The sequence below is a fragment of the Oxyura jamaicensis genome, chromosome 5 (genome assembly GCF_011077185.1).
Source record: "Oxyura jamaicensis isolate SHBP4307 breed ruddy duck chromosome 5, BPBGC_Ojam_1.0, whole genome shotgun sequence".
NCBI lineage: Eukaryota > Metazoa > Chordata > Aves > Anseriformes > Anatidae > Oxyura > Oxyura jamaicensis.
This window is the reverse complement of record NC_048897.1, coordinates 9,582,774-9,598,609: the sequence shown is the minus strand read 5'-3', so window position 1 is coordinate 9,598,609 and position 15,836 is coordinate 9,582,774. Positions and strand designations below refer to the sequence as shown.

Here is a 15,836-nt window from a genome sequence, read left to right as displayed (position 1 = left end):
TTTTTAAACCTTTGTGATACCAGACCCATGCTATCTCCCATCAGCAGCAGATGTTCAGCCACTTCCAGGAACGCAGGACTCATCACACGTAACGGTTTCTTGGGAAGATAAACAGCATCACTCCTAATGTGTCACCTTTCCTCCTTCCTTTCTCAAGCTTTTATTGGTGAGCATGATGCCGTATGGAACAGGTCCTTGGTCACTCCAGCGCAGCTGTGCTGGCTGTGTCCCCTCCCATCTCCTGGTGCACCCCCAGCCTCCTCATTGGCAGGGCAGCATGAGAAGCAGGGAAGTCCTTGGCTCTATGTAAGCATTACTCTGCAACAATGAAAACATCAGCATGTTATAAGCATTATTCTCATCCTAAATCCAAAGCACAGTGCCATACCTACTATGAAGAAAATTAACTCGATCCCAGCCAAAAACAGGCTTTCATCAGAATCTCTCCTGCCTCTGAACGGAAGCCCTGGGAGCAGCCACACTCTGCAGGTGACTGATGGAAACTCCAACATAAACAAAAAGCAAGTAATAGTGATACCCTAAGGTGGTATGAGACAAGGGAGGATGAAAAATAGACTCTGCCTGGGGGCTTATTCCTGCACTGCATTGGCTGCGGTCTCTTAGTGGACAGGTGACTTTTTGCACATAATCTGTAAAGCATTTTGGAATCCTATCACAAGAAAATACGCTCACAGCCCGAGAAGCCTATCCTGGCACAAACAGCAGTGCAGCTGTGTATACAATCAGAGCTAGGAGCAAAGGAGAAAAAAACAGCTGCTCTGATAAGCAGCCACAGTCCCACAAAGCCCTGCACGCAGGCAAAGGGACCCTGCTCTGCCTTGTGTTTCACTTTTCTCTTTTGTGTTCATATGCTAAGGATAAGCATAACAGGATTAGCCTGACAGCATCTATTTCAAAAGCCAAAACAGGGCTGAAGAGAGCGCACTAAGCCCTGGGACTAGGCTTAAAGCCTTCCCATGGGACAAATGCAGGAATCCCAAAGGCTTGGGATGTTTGCTTTCTTCTGCCTATGTCTGTGATGGGGTAAGATATTGGGGGGAAATGGGAAATGTACTCAGCTTGGGGAATGATAAAGGGCATTGCTAGAAAACAACAAAAAAATAAAAACAAAACAAAAAAATCAAATCAAAACAAAACAAAAAAACACGAGGGCACATGAGGATCCTGATTCTCTGCTGTCACCTCCACTTGAACAAACAGGAGACATGCAGCAGCTTCCACCCACCTCACATGCCTTTGTCTCGGGACTGGAGGCCTTTGGGGGGCTGACCAGGGTGAAAAGAAACTGAGCAATGCAGGGCTCCCCTTGCAAAGGCTTGCACCATCCATCGGCGATTAAGCACATGCAGCTGGCTTTGTGGAGTGCCTCTGCTCCTTTCAGGCAGCTTGTTCCTGGGGTGCTGCTGGCACCCCGAGGCATGCCAGGTGCAACTGCTCACACTGGCTCACCAGCCGCTGTAGAACTGCTTTATTCCAGCAGCTTGAACTCCAAGAGATAGTTTCCACCTAAACACATTTAATCTGTTCTTATGGGGACCATGCAGTCTCTTCCTGGATTATTTTCTGACCATCTGCTGTTCACATACTTTCACACTCTTTACTTCCTAATTGCTTAGTGCATGCATATATATACGTATATATATAGAACAAATACTTAAGCTTTGGGTTTAAATGTATCTTGTAGCTTGTGCTATCTACCTTTAAATACTCTATTTGTAAATCTGCTCAGCCCCAGTAAGATCCACAGTGCTGCAGCTCAGAGCTTGGTTAGCTCGCTCAGCCTGCTCGTTACTTACCTCTTTATGAGGCGCGGTGAATTTTCAGTTGGTGCAGTTGGAGTAATCCGGCTCCAGACTCCCCAGCCCCGCAAGGCATGCTTTATGTGCGTATCAAGCCAAGCAGTTTAATAAGGCCCTGATCCTGCAAGCACAAGAGTAGCTGCCTGCTTCTTCTGAAGTGACTAGGCTATGGAAGAACTAGGAAAATCACAGTAAAATAAGTTTTCTTATCAAGGGTAATATATAATTAAATGTTTACAGGGATTATATTTGTGCAATTCTGGGTAGAGGTAGCGGTGGTGGGTCCTACAGGTGAGACAGCAGCAACCACAGCGAGCGCTGAAATGGCAAATTGCTACAGAAAAGCACCGCAGTGCTGTTCCCTGCATGTGACCTTGCTGCTGGGCTCCTGCACATTCCCATAATGAACTGAGGAACCGGGGGAAAAGGGGATTCTGTGGGGGATTCTGCCTTTACGGGCAGGCTTCCTCAAGCACGCCACTGCCACACAGACAGCAGTTGTATCTAATCATGCCCACTTGCTGACCCAAATCTGCCAGGGTGGGAGGCTGATCTCTTTCTTGTTTGCACATGAAATCTCCAGGAACACGGGGAGAAGGCAGCAGCCAAGAGCAGGAACGCTCAGCACCCCACCGAGGAGGGCTGGGGGCTGCGGTCGGTGCCTGTGCTTGTGTTGCTGCCTCCTGCCTCTGCTGCACACCCTCTGCAAGAAATGTTGATGTCGGAGCGTGAGCTCATCCCCTGGGGCTCTGTTTAATCACTTGGCTCTCCAGGAGCTCTAAACTAAAGCTTAGGATCCCGTGGGCAGAGGGGAGATGGGAGATTTTTTTTTTTTCCCCCCTCTGGCAGTCTTTTTATAATGCTGCTTGTACTTCACACGTAACTCTCACGCTATTTTGTTTGCACTTTCGGAGGCATGGAAAAACCCATCCCTGTATATTTTCCTCTGTGTGAAGCAGGCTGTTCTCTGCTGGTTTTGGTGTGACATGATCCCTATTCTTTAAACCCGTCCCTACCCTCTGATTCACTGTAAATTGGATGATGCTAAGTAATGCTGAACAAAACCACAGTGGAGTAAGTCTCTCGCAGTGGTCTGTACAGGGCTTCTTCAGCTGGCTGTCTTGTTCTCATGCCTTAGAAGAAGTGTGGTATCAGTTTATTAATTGCTTTACTTGTTGGGAGGGATGAAGCAATTGTTTAGTCGGGCACACGGGTCTCTAGCTTACAGACCAGCACCCAAGGAGGCCCGAACCTGGCCTCTTCTCCCTCTCTTCCCACCCACCCCTAAAAAAACGTGAGACCCCTCGGCCACCGAGGGAGCGGTGAGGATCTGGGAGGGGTCCCAGAAGGGCTGTTACTGGGGGTGATCTTCTGGGACTGTTACTGGAGAAGTATTTGGACTGAAGTTGAAGTGAGGTAATGGGAGGATGAGGCAATGTGCCAGTCAGGGCTTGATGTACAGGATGTCTCACGGAAAACTCTTTAACGAGCAGCTCTGACGCCTTAAAAAAAAAAAAAAAAAAAAAAAAAAAAAAAAATCAAAATCTGAGGAAGAGCTGGAGTTCGCTGCAACGTGGTGCCTGCGGCAATGGGAACGGCGGCTGAGGTAAAGGCGGCGAGAGGCAGAGGTCGCTGCTACCAGAGCACGGTGTTACAGCCTGTTAGGGCGCCGGCGCCCGCTGGGTGTCCCGGGGCTGGGCCGGGCAGAGCCGTGCCGGGCCGGGCCGCCCTCTCTGCCTCCTCCTTCCCTCCTTCCTGCCGCCGTCCCTTCCCTCCCTGCCCGCTCCGTGAGGCGCCGCGGAGCTCCGCGGCCCGGCGCTGAGGGGTGAGGCGGGGCGGCCCGAAATGGCGGCCGGCGGGCTGAGGGGAGGCGGGCGGCGCGGTGGGGACGGGGACGAGGGGGAATTGGGGCAGAGTTTTCGGGCCACCAGGCGGGGAGGTGGCTTGTGTGCCGTGCCGGTGGTCGCCAAAAGTCAGCGCTAGGCACGGGGCTGCTTCGCTTGCTGCTTGAGCGCGGAGCAGCCCTGCGGGGCTTCCCGCACGCTGTGCTCCGCAGTGTTTCACAAGGTGCTTTCTTTTTTTTTTGTTCACTGCGGAGGGCTTCAGGAGCTTTGCACGGTCTGTGCGTTAGGAACGGTGCTCAACATTGCTGTAACCTTGTGAAACAATACTTATTTCTCTAGTTAAGGTACCCTTTTGTGAAAATGGGGCTTGGACTTTAGGTTAAACTTGCAGGGCTGTGGGAGGCAGAAGAGGGGGAGAGAGGCTTACTGGAAAACCCAGGCACTGTTCCACTGCTTTCCTGCAGAAGCTGAACCAGCGCCAGCGGTGGGTTATTGTTGTCCCGTAGCGCTGCTTGCAGTGAGGGATCTTTGCCGTGAGGGGTCTTTGCCACTAGCCTTTTGCTCCAGGTCATCTTATGAAGAATGTGAACTGCTGTAAATTTAATGTGAAATTAAAATCTGACTTCTCAAGGTCTTGAGTGATTAACCTGTTGCAGTATCCTGCTGGACTTTAAAGTTATTTACCTTTTATTTCAGGCTACTCTATAGCATCCCTTAAAGTACCTTGCTGTGCTACCTCCATCCCTCTGAACTGCTTTCTTTTTTGCTCTGAGAGCATGGGCTGTGTCTGCTAGAGCAGGGGTTAATTTAAATGTCATCACCCATCAGAGGTAATGCCCAGGGGCTGCCATTTTGTTGAACCAGTTTTGAAACAAGTCCCTTTTGCCAAAATAGGTTTCCTTTGCCGTCTGTGAGGCTGTTGCCTGGGTTCTTAGGGGATCTTTTGGTGTGTCGGATGCTGCCTGGGTGTCAGTAGCGTGTTGTCACTCAGAAAAAAGTCCATCCTGGTCCTGTTCGACTCTGTCTGCTGCCAAAGATAACGACTTGTGATGGGGAGAGCATAGCATCCGTCTCTTCTGCGCTGCTGTGGGCTGAGATGGAGAGAAAAGGAGCTGTGTAAAACGTCTCTGCATCCCACCAGTTGGGATGTTGACTGTGACCACGGACGATAATAGGTGCCAGTGTGACAACTGCTGGGTAAGCAGGGCTTAGCACGCATGGGAAGCGGTTGAATTCATGTAAAGCAGATTTTGTAAAAGCCTAATGGTCTTTCACGTAAACTTGGGTCAAAATTCCTAGTATAACCTCAGACTTGTATGAATAAAAGCCATGACTTTAAGGAAAGTACAGCTACATCTTTGTTTGACGCAGCCTGTCATTCATCTGCACTCTTTGCCAAGCGTTTGTGTGTCTAGGATGAGAAGAGCCCGATTTGAACGCTGTTGGAAGCTGGGCAATGTTTGGGGCAGCATCACTTGTTTTACCCGAGGCATCTGGTGACAGGTCAAAGACTTAACAGTGCCCTGCGTGTATGAGTGTCTGCTCAGGCTCATTACAGCTGCTCAAAAGCTCCAGCATTTTAAGCCTGGTATCCTTCCTGAGAGCTTGGGTTGTCAGGAGGAGAAGGCAGCAGGCTCAGGGCTCCTGTGTGTACCTTACACCCTTGCTCTGTAGTGTCCTGATGATGTCCTTGACTTCCTGATCTGAACATCTTTCTGTCCATGTGCTATATTTCTGCAAAAAGCATGTTTTGTTCCAAAACCGCCACATATGTTGGGCGGCTGATGGCTTCTTTTAAAGTTTCTTGGTAGACTCCTGCAATGGAGGAGAATCCCAGCCCTCAGCTGCCTGGTGAAAGTCCTGGCAGTCCCTCCGCTATGTTGCCCGATAAGACCGTACCTTTTCTGTTAGCTGGAGGCCATGTCCCGTGTATGACAGCTGTTCTCGTTTCACTCCGGAGTCCGAGGTGGTTAGTCCTTCCTGCTGTATGTTTTCTGGGTGCTTAACAGCAATGTTTTCCTCCTGTCTCAAGGCAGGTGTGTAATAGGAGGGCTTGCTCTTAGGGACATTGCCAAGAGCACTGAGTAAGAGAAAGTTTGATAGCCCAGTTGGGACTGTGGCCCTCCTTTTGGACCTAATGCACAACCCATCTTCGGAGTTAGCAAGGCATACCAGCCTAAATGGTATTTCACAGAAGCTTTAGCTTCCCACCCTTGTGCAGTAGGGAGGTGCCGTGCCAGTCTGAAAGTGGTCAGGAAACGGAGTCAGAGTGGTTTGCTGTAGGTCTGTGTTTGAGATAAACATGACTACATTTCCTGCCCTCCAGGGCTTCACACAATGACTTGTGCTGTCATTAGTGCTGGCTAAGATGAAGAGCAGCAGCCCTTTGTGGCACTGCTCATCCTGCTGCTGCCAGGTGGTACTACGAGATATAAAACAAGGCTCGTTTTGCCAGGCTGCAGCATGGCACGGGAGAGATGAACTGCCTTGCCTCATTCCTGCTGGCTGCTGAGCCCTCGCAGCCTGCGTGGTGTCAGCAGCTTTGCTGACCAACGCGAGGACTCGGGGCTGTGAGCCCTGCTAGTGCAGTCTGGCACTTTTTGCAGGATTGCTGTGTTCCTCTCTTCTCCCGCTGCCCTTCTCTTCCTCCAGACTGCAAATGATGAACCCAGCCTACGTGAGTGCTCGTGCGCTGCTCTGCCAGTCTCCCACTGTTCTGCCTTACGCTTGATGTTGCTTCTCTTTCAGCACAGTAAGGTTTGCACAGCCAAATCTGGGCTCTGCAGAAGGTATTTTTGGTGTGGCCTCCTCAAGTTTGAGCTATTGGGCGTGAGACATTCTTCAGCAAGGGGGTGGAAAAAAGCTGCTTGTATCCCTTTGTCAAGCAAAAATGCTAGGTGGGGGTGGCTGATGGCATGCTAGCTAAATGTCAAGAAGTTTCCAAGACACATTTTATATTATTCCCATCTAATAGAAGTTGTGGCACAAATCTGCAGCTGCCTACATGGCCCATACCAACGATTCTCTTGCTCTTGAGACAACCCTGAAGGGGCTGACTTGTGAGCTCTGTCTCTCAGTTGGGTCATCCCATGGGTAAATTCACTTGTTCCTATGAAGTTTGGCTTCTGTGCTAAGGAATGCATTTCTCTACTTTTTATGCATAGGAGGGCGAGGTATGTTTGTGTGTTTCTGTGGCACTGCACAAAAACTGCTGGGGGACTCAAGGAGTTTTGAGGTGGGACTCAACATCTTTATAATCACTGTGTATACCCGCATGTGACGAATTATTTTGTCTGGCGTTTCCAGGTCCCTTGTAAAGCAATTGTACTGTCCCTGTGCTTTTCTTGTGCCTTCCATCTAAGGAGGAAGCTTAGAAAGATAAAAGGTGGGTGTACTGACCCTGAAAAAACAAAAAGGGGAGTTGTGCTATTTCGTGTCCCAGTGTACTGCTGCTGTCCCCAGTGGCCTTGTCAGTCCTGCCCTTTAAAGCTCAAGAAAAGACCCTCTTGTACCTCTCCCCTCTCCCCTCTGCTCCTGGGCTTGACCCTAGGTTATCTCCAGCTGCTTCCTGAGCGTGTGCACCAGCAGCTGAGATCACGGAAAGCCGGAGGGAGTGTGACTCCTGGAAATGACAGCACATCCCAGCTTCCTTGGCTGCGAGGAATAGAAACCTAGTCTTCCTGCTTGTTGGAAAACCTCCAGATCCCGAAGGTGAAGGCCAGGCCTCCTTCCATCCCACTTGCTCCTCCTTCCTTTCAAAGTCTGGACACCGATTTCCTCTGGCAGCCAAGCTGGAGTGAAACGAATGGTGTCACCATTTGTAAACTGTGAAATTTCCCCCGTTTTCCCATTCTTCCTTCCACGTGCACTTTGTTAGTGCAAAGGGAGAGGCGAGCGGCAGGGCTGCAGGATGCAGATGATCTGCCAGGTCTGCAGAGAGCCTCATGCCATCCCTCCCTACGGCACAAAGCCATTTGCTGCCAGGCCCTCTTGGCAAATACCAGCGTTGTGATAGCAGCACTGCAGATGAGCGTCTCCCCTTGCCACTGCTCTGCTCCGTCCCGCCTGCCAGACTCCTCTGCCTGTGATCTCAACAGCCTGGCATCCCGGGGAGGGAATTCAATCAGTCCTATTAGTCCCTAGCCCTGGCTGCTGCAGGGTAATAAAATTCCCGGCAGAAGGAGCAGCAGGATAATTGCTGGCTTGCACTTCATGGCAGAATAAGAGGGGTCAGGGCCAGTACGACTGGCTGGGTCCATGCTTTTCACCTAAATTCCTCTTGCTAGGTGGGTTCTTCATGGAGAAGTGCTGGAGGTAAGAAGAAGATGAACATAAGTAGCTGCCACTTCACGTGCTGGGGTCCTCCTGAAGCTAGAGGTATCTCTGTTTTGTATGCATGCAGGTGTATGCTGGAGGCACGTGTATGCTGTTGGCCTAGTGGGGTAAGGCAGAGCAGCAGGAATTAATGGAAATGAGTGGAAGGGTACTTGGTAGGTCTTCAAATTCAGTGGGGTGTTGACCCACAGCCTCTGGCAGCAGGGAGCAGGCAGCCGAGTAGAGCTTTAACCACGCAGTGCCAGTCGCCTGCCCCTCGGTGGGCTGCCACCCGGGTGCTTTTCCTACCTGCAGATCTGTGCTGCAGCTTTCATTAGCTGGGAGTAGTATAAAACGGGTCTTGGAAACTTCTGGACGGAGCATGTGGGAAGCAGCAAGGTGAGAGGAGACAAAACAATCTTGGGAAAGGCCGGCAAAGAGAACTGTGGGAGGTGCGAAAAGAGATGTTGCTCGGGCCCACGGGTCGCTCCTGGTTCTCCCAACAAAGACTCATTATTGCTGGGCCAGAAGCAGGCGACATCAAACGTTTGGCACTGAGCCTTGTTTCTTATCGACTGCTAGAGGCAGATCTGAACACAGGAGCAAAGTTCACGTTTCCAGCCTGGGTTCCTGTGGGGAGCTGGGGCAAGAGCTGTGAGGCTTTGCCCAGGTGCCTGTGCTCGGATGGAGTTTGTCCCTGTAGCTACAAGGGAGAGGTGCGTGCTCCTAGCATCTCCTAAGCCTGCAGCAAGTTTCCCAAGTGGTTTTGCCCCCTTAGCAGAGGGAGAGGTTGAGAGGAAGAAACACCTGGAGATGCTGCAGGAGAAAGATCTGGCTGTGCTTTACAAATGGGTGAGGTGAAATTAGGTCTGGTCCCTCACCCCGGAATGCTTCCCCCCTCGTGGTGGAGAAATATACAGGAGAAGGGCCAGGAGGAGGGTTCCTAGTTTTCACTTCAGGTATCGTGTGTCAGGTAGAGGGATGTGTTTTGGGGTCTGGACCAAGTTTGGCTATGACCAGCTTGGTCTATGCTTCTAAGCAAAATTCCTCAGTCTGGTCGGGTGCTTATGGCTCTCTACTTGCTGGAGAAGTCTGGTGCAGGGCTGTGGGTGAGTTACAGGGAGCAGTGAAATGAGCCGGACACGTGCGAGGTGCAGGCGGCTCCTTACAGGGCTGTGAGAGGGATGCTGGCCTGGCAGGGTGAGGAGGGGGCATCAGGAAGGGTAACAGGGGGTCCTTGGCAGCTCATTAGAGACACACGATGATTTAGGACCCTTGTTTGCAGAGGTTTCGACCTGCACTGACTCTTTGCTGTTTATTTAGGCTGAGCTCTGTGCGCTGAGGTTCGCGGCTCCGTCCAGCACCCAGCAGGCTGGTCACTCGCGGACGCAGCTGGGCTGCGAAAAGCTTTGGCTCTTTGGCTCTGTCACTGACGAACCCCACTAAAAACTGCAGCCGAGAGAGGTCCGAGGTAGGAACGTCAGGGAAGGCGTTTCTGTGGTGTGTCGAGTGGATCACGTTTTGGGCTTTGCTGACCTGTTACCTGCTAATGTGCCGGAGCGGTGGTGCCAGCGTGGTGGTTTTCAGGGAGTGCTCTGATCCTCGGTGACCACAACGCTGAAACATTCGAGAAAAACATGGGGGAAGCACAGTTTGAGTGAACCTTACACACTGCCTGAGCCAGCCTGCAGATGCCAGCCGTGCCGGCATGTCCGGCATGCCAGCCAGGGAGCGTGGGGTGCTGGAGGGGGCCGGCGTGAGTCACGGCTCGTGAATGTCAGCATCTCTTCTTAGCTCTAGTGGAGTCCGGAGGGGAGGAATTCTTGTCCTGTGTGCCCCCAGTGTTGCCCTGAGAGGTCTGCTAGAGAAGAGATTACTTGCCACAGCCTCATGTAGTCTCCAATTTCCTTTGTCCAATTTTTTGTTGTTGTTGTTTTTCATCAGCAGGACCTCTCTCTGTGTTTGAGGTAAGAGGAACCACCAGGCTGGCTTCTTCACCTTTGAGTTTTGCTGTCTCGTTCCTCCTGCTGAGCAGGGGAGGGATCCAAGCCTGCTGCTGAGCTCCTGTGCTATGCCTGGAGTATGAGCCTAAGCAAAGCCTGCTGTGTGCATTGCGCACCCCCCAGGGCTTTCCCCTGCTGTGGGATGTGTCCCCAGACTGGGAAAAAAAAGGGAATTTAAGCCACCGCACTTAGACCAGGCTGTTAAAAATCCTGGCTGTTAACTTCCCATCTGCACTCAGAGTTGGTCAGGGCATTGGGAAACGTGGTTCATGGCTCTCCAGGCTTCTGACAGCACAGCTATGAAAGGGAAAAGCAGACACAGCTAGAGGAGAAAATTCTGCTTTCACAAGCTGTCCTCTGGGACTGGAGCTAAATTCAGCGTAGCTGCCATAGGGCATCCAGCACTGCATCCGTCTCTACGTGTAAACGTGTTTATTGTTCACTAACTCATCAGGAATATGAACAAGTTCTTAAGCAAAATGAGAGAACAAAGCCTGCTTACTGAGATAAGAGCAGTGAGAAGATCCCAATGTGGTTAATCAACATAACTCTTATCAAGATATTTATAGGTGTGTGCGTGGGAAGCTGTTTTCCTGTTACGAAGGGCCTAACTGCTGCAGATCAGCAATATCCTGATGATTTTTGACTTCAGTAACTGTGTCTGGCTAGCCCAGGTCCCTTCTCCATCTAGCACGCTGATCAAATAACCTTGCGGCTCCTTGCTTTTCTCTGTCTTTCTTGCTTTCGATGATTAAGGATTGATGAAGGGTCTTAAGTAACCTGCAAGTGAACCCTGCTGTGGATGGCTGTTCCCCTTCGGCTCGCTAATGGTGCCTTGAGAGATGGCTAATGAGTCTGCCCAGCACTGGCCCATCTTTTACACAGGGAGGAAAATGCCCTGGTGTGTTTTGCTGAGCTCACAGTGGTTATCTGCATGCTGAGCATGTGCTGGTAACATTTGGAGAGGCTCCCGAGGGAAGGAAATCGTGGTTACTCCCATCTCTTGCAGTCTATTTTGAGACTTCCTGGTATTTGGGAGTTAATCTGGGGTGTCCCAGACAAGAAGAATGGGCTACTTTAAGCTTTTACAATGTTAACCTTTTAAATAGCAGGAGATTAAATGAGATTATATGGTCCCCACTGACTTGAAAAATGGCTCGGGGTTTGGGGTGGGAGGAAGTTACAAACTCTTTTTAAGCTTTCCTGTAGTGAGGCTTGTTCATACAGTGCTTGGATAACATGAAAGTGCATCGATGAAGAAATCCATCGTGGGATTTTTCAGCTGCATCTGGAGTCTAGCTGGTTTGTGCTGGCGTCTGTCAGAGCAACCCTTTTCCATTTTCTTACTCCTGCCTGCTCCAAATGAAGCAGGTGAGCTCTGAGAGAGCCCCGGGGAAGCCTGGCACACATCTGTGTTGCTGGTAGCTCACTCCCATTTACGGAGAGCCGCGGCTCGTGCCCTTCGCCTGTGACTTGCTCCAAGCAGCGAGGAGCACCCGTGCGAGCCCTGCTCCTGGTGCTGCTGGGGGCAGCTCTGCCAGCAGAGACCGCTGGAGCGAGGTGTTTCTGGGAAGCGGTTGGTCACTGGGGGCTTTCCTTAGAGCCTGTCGGAGTGTGCTTTGGGGTCAGGGACTGCTCTTTCCCCTGCCCGCAGCATTGGCAAAGGGCCAGCGAGTAATTGCCTTGAGGCCAGCCCTTGCCTTCCAGTTACTTATTCACATGCTGATGCCTTCCTGTCAAGCTTGCAGGCTGGTCTAAAAACAGCTGCCTAAATGGTTCTGGTGGGATCACTACAGTCTGAGGAAGGGGGAGGAACGTTTTATTTTTGGCTGGGGGTTGTTTAGCAAGGACGATCCTTTCCAAGGCGTCCCCGTGCAGCACAGCTTGGGTGTGGGTTTCGGTATTGCTCCTGTAGCAGCAAGAGGGAGACGGCTCCGATGGACCGGCCTCGCAGCTCCAGAAAATGAAATGTCACTTAATTTGCCTTGACTGTGCTTGCTATTTGATCCAGCTTCTACTACAGCGTCTGTAGCTCTGGAGAGGAACACAGCTCCTGAAAGCATTTAATGGTCGCTGCAAAGCATTCCCCTCGGAGACAGGGACACGGGGGATGTGTAAGGGCTGGTGGTCAGAAGAGACATCTCGGCCGTTCCTGCTGGTGCCTGTAGAGAAGAGGGTAATTCCAGGTGCGAGGGTGTTGCTGCATGAGGTGGCTGTCGTGGGCACGAGGGGAAGCTCCTGCAGGTCTCACCAGCAGCCCTGGAACGAGGTGAGAGTCTCTGTGGCCCTGGCTTCGTGCTGCTCCCTTTTCCCTCAGCACAGTGCGGGGAGCATCGCCCCATGCCTGGTGCTGCAGGTACCGGACCCATCGCCGACACACAGAGCTTGGCTCCGGCACAGCTGGCACCGGCACCGAGCTAATTGGCAACCTGTCTGAAGTGGCAAGGCTGTTACCCCAGCTGCCATTGTCAAAGCCCTTCTCGGCTGCTTTTAAAATACAGCCTTTGTGCAGCTGCAACTGCGGCTGGCTGCCTGGGACAGATCCGTGCTTTGATGTCAAGGACTTTGGCTTTGCTCGTTTCCACCACAACGTGCAAACAGGAACAGCCTGGTTAAAGCAGAACAAGTTTTGCACAGGAATTAAAGGTGGCCAGCTTTTCCTGCGCCTCTTGTCTGCTGCTGCGCTGTCTGCAGTCAGGTGTCTCAGGCATGGAAGTGCTCTCAGGTAGCTGTGAGGCTTTGTGTTCTACAGCTTCATGTTCTGCAGAGGTCTCTTAGGGGACAGAACAGCCTGGCACATGGAGGATGAATCTAGAGATGCGAGGAGAGCAAACGCACGGCTTTTCTCTGCTGCCAGTGTCCCGTCTGACTCTGGGGAAGCCGCTTCCCCAAAAGTCTCTCTGTGCTCCTGTTGTGCTGCCCTTTTTCTTTGGTGAGTTGCCTTGAGGAGGTAAAGGGCCTTTCAGGCTGTGAGGTTACTGAACTTCATCTCATGGAGAGGCTAGAAACCTGCCCCACGGTGACGCCAGCCACCAAAAAGGGCCAAACAGACCTCTGGTGGTGGGATTTAAAACCCAAGCATTCATTTGTGAGCCAAGTCAGGTGAAGGTGACAGTACTCTGGGTGGGTAGAAAATCTACTGGCTTCTAGCTACTTGCCCTCTCACTGCTGAGATTTGTAGGGAATAAAACTGAAAGCACCTCTGCAAAGGGACTGCAGCCAAGTGTTGAGCAACCGTGTGCTAGCTGCAGCGTGGGACATGTCCTCAGGTTAGTCTTTGCACTGAACCCGTTTGAAAAATACACCTATTTATAGAGAGAACAAATGGGTATGATCACTGCATTATTTGGAAATCGCTTTGAATTCATGTACAGAATTGCCTGCCTCGCTTCGTGGGAGCTGGGAGGATTATAACTTGCGTGCTGTTGGTCCTAGCACCGGCGTGGCTGCAGGGAGGGCAGGTTCTGAGCGTGTTGCATGAAAACACCGAGGACCCGGTGGCTTTGCTTCTGAGAGCCGAGCTGAAAGTGCCGGCGTAATTAATAGGCAGGGATCAGGAGGAGGGCTGATTCTGCACAAACTGTTCTGTTCAGAAACGTGGCTGAATGCTACTGGTAAATTCTCTGGTGCAGACAAAGCCCTGCTTTTGAAAACAAAGCAAAGCACCGTGAACAGAGATGGGAGAACAGAATTCGTAAGACCAGCAGGCTGTATGGAGCACGGTTTGCCTTGTCGTGGCTCTCCCCGACCTGTCTGAGCTGCTGCTCCTCGTCCCAGCAGGCCCTCCTTGTGGGCAGCTCTCTGCTGGCACGCACCAGGCGCTCGCTTCTGGCACTTGGCGCGAGGAAGCAAAGAGAGGGCTATTGTTCCTCTCCTCAGCTCAATGACGGGTGAAGTGGTTCCTGCGTATAAATAGCGTGAAGTGTTTGGGGATCCTCTGGGATAAAGGGGGCCTTATTGGGCACACGATGATGTTGTCGGGCACAGGAGGAGTTCCCATTAATCACGCGCTGGGTGCCGGCCTCTGGCCTGCCTTCCAGCTCCTGCCAGGGCCTGTGCATTTGGAGGGGTTGGGTTTTTTTATTATTTTATTTTAATTTTTTCTCCAGGTTATCAAATTCTGGGAGCAGTGACCTGCACAGCCTTTCTGAGGCTAGCTGTAGGTGTTCTTCTAGGACCAGATAGCCTTATCTATTTATTTCTCTCCAGAGATTTTCCCGTGGTCTAGAGGCAAAGTGAATTAGCATGTTTCTAGCTTTTACCAGAGCGTTGCTGTTCCTAGGGAATGGAAGCAGGCGTAAACCAAGCTGATCATAAGTGAGCGTGTGCTGTCTGTGCTACTTCAGAAAAAGGCCTGCAGGAAGCTCCCTTGAAGATAATAATAAGTTAAAATGGTTATGAGTTGTGTGAGCTGATAATAAGCAACCTTTTTCTCTTCCCAGATGGTTTGCAAACACTTCATTATCCCACCCAGGCAAGTCAGGTAATATTACTGCTTCCGTTTCCCAGAGGGGCAACAGATGAAAGACTTGAAGCCTTAGGCTGTGAAGTGAGTTACTGTCAGGCTGTAGGTCAAAAGATCATTAATTCAGGATCCAGATAGAGAGGCTAGCAGACGAATTGCTGTTTGCTTCTCCTCTCCATCCTGCTGCCCACAATTAGAGGCCGTTTTCCAGTGCAGCAGGCACATGCCGCCTAGCTGCCCACCAGAAACATGGTAAGGCTGTAGAGAAATAACTCTGCTAGGTTTGAAAGCACCTTCCTGAAGCTTATTGCTCATCCATTCTGAGGGAGGCACTGTGCATTCACACTGCGAGGGGGAAGCCGTGCTCTGGGAGGGTTGGCAGTGGTGGAGGAATTTGGGGGAGCTGTTTCCAGCAGAGCCCGTTTTGATAACGTTTCATGGAGTGAAGCAGAAGAAAACAAGTGTCTTCTCAGCACCCTTTTTCTCTGTAGGGGCCCAGTTGTGGTTCCTGACGCATTTTCTGGGGCTCCTGAGCCCTGGGAGCAGAGTGCCGATGGGTGCAGTGAAGTCTGGCGCTGTTTGCCCACCTCTTTCCTCTTCCCAGGCAGTTCAGAAACGCCTCCGGTGCCAGGGCTAGGAGGGATCACTTAAAAGCACTTCACCCCAGCTAGATCACCCTCTTCTCCCTTCGGGTCTTCTTCCTGAGCTTTCGTGTGGAGTTTCTCCTGGGCCTTTTGGACCAGAGCGAGCTGTCACCGTGGTGCCTACACAGCCTTGACAGAAGCAGTGGCAGCATTTACAGGATGCAGCAGACACGAACATAGACCCATTCTGGCAGCTTCCTACCATCAGAAGGTCTTCACGGTGCAGTCTGGCTCTTCCCCATTTGCCAGTGCACGCTTGCCAGTTTAATCAATTGCGTTCATAAGGTGTACTCCGAAACCATATGCTCTGTGTTCAAAGGAGTGCCTAATGGCAAAGCATCTCACCACACATCAATTCCCATAATAATCCTTCACGTAATTCATGATTCTCCATCTCTCTTCCTCTCTTTTTCAGCTTTCCCAGATCCGGCAGAGGACCAGAGCCAGCCAGTGGGCGGGGGAAAAAGGACTTGAAGAGAACTGAAGATTTACACTGAGCTGTGTGTTGCTTCAGTGGGGAGAGGTCAGTGTCAAGGCTGTTGTCCCCTGTTGGCCAGTCTGGGGTGGGTAATGGCCCTGACCGGTTGTGTAAATCGGAGCGCTTCACTAAAAGCTTTGGAGTTCCTCCGCGGGGAAGGTTTGATCTAATGGCTTCTTGCTGCTCTCTGGGCTGAGCGAGATGAGCTGGCAAGATGATAAGCAGCTGGAGGCCTTTTCTAAAGATGTTCCCGTCGGGTAGGTGAAGC

General features: G+C 51.4%; 1 protein-coding gene across 5 annotated transcripts in view; it reads left to right on the top strand.

Moving 5' to 3' along the window:
• The first annotated feature begins 3,407 nt into the window (after nucleotides 1-3,407).
• Nucleotides 3,408-15,836, top strand: part of CD151 (CD151 molecule (Raph blood group)) — a 30,413-nt gene continuing 17,984 nt past the window's right edge. Inside the window, exons 1-2 of one of the 5 annotated variants that reach the window (XM_035327316.1) lie at nucleotides 3,408-3,426; nucleotides 15,506-15,586. The gene's annotated coding sequence lies outside the window, so the exon portion shown is untranslated. Of the gene's footprint in view, nucleotides 3,427-3,488; nucleotides 3,646-15,505; nucleotides 15,614-15,836 lie in introns of those variants that run through there. The other 4 variants (XM_035327314.1, XM_035327315.1, XM_035327313.1 and 1 more) reach the window with 4 other exon arrangements.